The 3606-nt window shown below is 39.0% G+C and overlaps 1 long non-coding RNA gene across 1 annotated transcript; it reads left to right on the top strand.

Moving 5' to 3' along the window:
• Window positions 1-590: 590 nt before the first annotated feature.
• Window positions 591-1161, top strand: LOC309483188. The gene is made up of 2 exons (XR_014200508.1): window positions 591-797; window positions 828-1161. It is a non-coding gene; the product is annotated as an uncharacterized lncRNA (long non-coding RNA).
• Window positions 1162-3606: the final 2445 nt, after the last annotated feature.

Below are 3606 nucleotides of genomic sequence, written 5' to 3'. Positions count from 1 at the left end.
TTTAGATCTTGTCTGGAGTCAAGCTTTTAACTGACCACTGTATGGTTAAACCTATTCTTAAACCTATAAACACATATCAAAGGCCAAAAGGGTTCTGGAAATTGAACTCAAATCTTCTAAACAGTGAAACCTTTTGTCAAGAAATTATAGCTACAATTAATAATGTAACTGGAGATTCAAATTGTACAACTTATAGAGAAAAATGGGAATATTTAAAATATAAGGTGCGTCAGATTTCTATATCTTTTGGTAAATTATTAAGCAGGAATAGCAAAAAAAAGAAAAAAAAGAATTGGAAATTATTAAAGAAATAAACAGTATTTGTATTAGACCTTCTTTAAATGAAATGACAAACAAAAACAACTTCTCCTACAATCTTCACTATAACATTTATGTTGATAAAGCCAAAGGAGCTGTAACGAGTGGAAATAAGGTGTGGCCCCTTTAAGAGCTGCGCGCGCCCTGTTGAACTGTGGGCAGTCTGTATTTTATCTGCGCCTCGAGCACCCCATGTATGCGGGTTATTTCTGTTTGGTGCTCAGTTTATCTTATTTTCATCTTATTTTGTTTAAGTAATGGCTAGTTCACACCAGGGGCGTTTCTAGGTTTTAAAAACACCAGGGGCTGAGCCCAAAACATCAGGGGCTGGGTAACAAGATAACATGATTCGATACAGAGAATAATGTATATTTTGGGCCTATATGCAGGGGGGCAGACTGGTTAAAAAATGCAGTCCTGGCACTGCAGCCACACCATGGCATACTACCACACAGACACACACATTAAAATGTGAGGTAGTTAGGGGGGTTGGGGGGCATGCTCCCCAGAGAAAATTTGGATTTCTCAGACCTACATATGTGCATTTTAAGGTGTTTGAACTTTGAAGGCCAACATTTTTTGATAACAATAGCTTTAAAAGCATGTCATTGGGCAGTAGCATAAATTATTTGTCAAGCAGATAACAGATTCTTAAACATGAGAATGAGGATAAATGTTGAAATGAATGATCCACACTATAAAATGGAAATGCAAAATGTTTCTGCTTATTGTTGACAATACACAACCACATATTCCAAACAGGAATGGCCTTAAATGAGAAATCTTTCAAGGATTATTTTGCATAGATGTAAACTTTTTAGCATTAAAGATTGGTTTCAGCAACTTGTTTCTTTCTTGAGTTAATCAATGTTTTTGGCACTATTAAATCAGTTCAATTAAATTTCAATTGTTCACTCATAAAGACAGTCACTTGTCACCATTACTGGCCTAATGATGCAAGTTGTGCAAACACAGACAAGCGGAGTGATAGAAACTGTGAAAAGGCTGATGCTGGTGAAATATTCGAACACATTCGAGGACCTTATATATAGGCTACATATCAGAGTTAAATAGGAATACATTGTAATAATGTTAATCAAGCAGACTAAATCACACGACTGCGCAGCAATATTTAAGCACATTATACAAAGGAAATAATACAGATCTAGACAAATTGGGTTGCTTATAGTTAAAAGAATGTCATGAACGATCATTTAGGCTAGATGTAGGCCTATTTTTCACATTTTTGGTCACAAAATATTTAGTCAGTTTTGATGACTTTGCAATATTGATAAAATATTAGAATATTAATAATGAAAATTGAGTAGGGCTACGCCAAAATGTGTATGTAGCCTACAAAGGAATACAAAAGCCCCGACATAGAGTTTTGACGCAGCTTTAATCTCCCTTTTGGTTATTTCAATAAGTTACTTAATTGACGACAGAACACGACGTTACATGCTAGTTTATTTTGCGTGATACAGGGCACGCCGCATTTGCGCGTGATTGAAGAGCGCGCGCCGCGAGCAAACGGCTGGCACGACGTAAGTAAGTTAGTTTTTCTGAGTTTTACTGACATATAGCCTGACAACATCTGGTGTGACTGAAGACTGTGTGGCGGTGCTGACTGCGTTTTTTTTTTTTTAAACCGGTGCGCCGCGCGCGCCCCCGAAGTTCATCCGTGAGAAACTTGAAACCGGTGCTTGAACTTGAATTCAGGTGACTCATTAACACTCGCGCTACTGTCCACGCCCTGCTCTCACGGCTCGTGGACTTGTGCTGCTTGCCACTTTGCCTAATAATAATTATCAATAAATAAATTTTTTTGAGATCCGGGGCTATACAAAAAACACACACTACAGGATTTTAAGCCCGATTTGCAAGTTAACGAGCTCGCCAACAGGTCAGGCTGTAATCGCGTGCAAATCTGCGGGTGATCTGCGCTCGCCAATCTTTAAGTGTGAAATACTTAACGACGCATCAAAAACGCTCACTGACACATCGCCGATGCCAGACAAATATCTAGAGATAGCCTGTGGTGTCACGTGTCGCGACGAGCAACAGCCAATGATCAGCTTGTCATGACATTACAAAAGCCTTTTGTATTTGTAACCATCGTTGCCAAACCACAACAGGCAGCTGCTTTTTCATTATAATGTTTTACTCACCTCCAACTCTCTCTGACAGACAATCCCTGCTGCCCGCGTGTGCTTGTCCATCCTTTGCCCATATACATTTTTTTTCTTTTTTTCAGGGTTCTAAACAGATCATTGCGCAAACTATATATATATATATATATAAAATTATTATTATTATTTATTATTATTATATATATATATATATATATATATATATTTTTTTTTTACCGCCAATTTTGTCCCGCCGTCCATTTTCAAATAGACAACGCGCTATTTCCCATTCCACTTCTTGCGCATGTTTTCGTGACAAAATGTGGTTTTGGGACCGGATAGAGTCGTTGGGTGACAGAGTTGTTGTCAGCTCGTGTAGTGTGTAACCCCCTGTTGCAGATCATTTACGTAGTGTCACATAGTGTGAACACCACAACGACTTCAAGACTCCAGAGCAAGTCATGTAGTCTAAACAGCACAGCGATCTGCCGACGTTTAAAGTTGTATAGTGTGAACTAGGCATAACGCTGTGAACGGTGGAACGTGTTACAGACAATTACCCGAGTTCGATTTGGGAATAAAGTGCGGATTGTGAGCTATTCCTGTTTTTTTTCTTCCCTCCTGACACAACGCGTTACGCCTTGGATTTAAAGAGAGGTTTACACGGATGCTGAGCTGGTTCGTGACAGTCGATGCCGAAAATGCCGTGAATCTCCAGGCTGACGTGCGAGTTTACACAAGGCTAGTTTCACTGCATATAGCGTGAACGGCCCAACGACCTTGTAGCGGACATTTTGTGTTACTGACGCAGAGGATATTTCTTCACATTCCAGTGGATTTAAGTAGTCATAAAACAATATTCGTGGATTTGATGTGTGCACGTAGGATTGTGGTTCGTTGAGGTAATCGGAAATTCGACTGTTTTTGAACTTTGACTGTTTCAGGGGTTCAGACCTGGTTGCCAAGTTCATTTGTGTTCATTAGCTGGAACTGAATGTTGAACTGTTTGAATTGAACTTGAGAAACTTTTTTGCACTGGATTTTTTCTGAACTGCTACTATATTTTGAGTCGTCGTTGGGTAATAACTCATCTACGCTTGCACCATGTTTGCTCATCGAAGGAACTAATCAGAAAAAAGAAAGAAAAAACTAAAATGAG

Source organism: Leuciscus leuciscus (assembly GCF_965113295.1).
Source record: "Leuciscus leuciscus genome assembly, chromosome: 20".
Lineage (NCBI taxonomy): Eukaryota > Metazoa > Chordata > Actinopteri > Cypriniformes > Leuciscidae > Leuciscus > Leuciscus leuciscus.
Note: the sequence above shows the minus strand (reverse complement) of the source record. Positions and strands in the feature narration are given on the sequence as shown.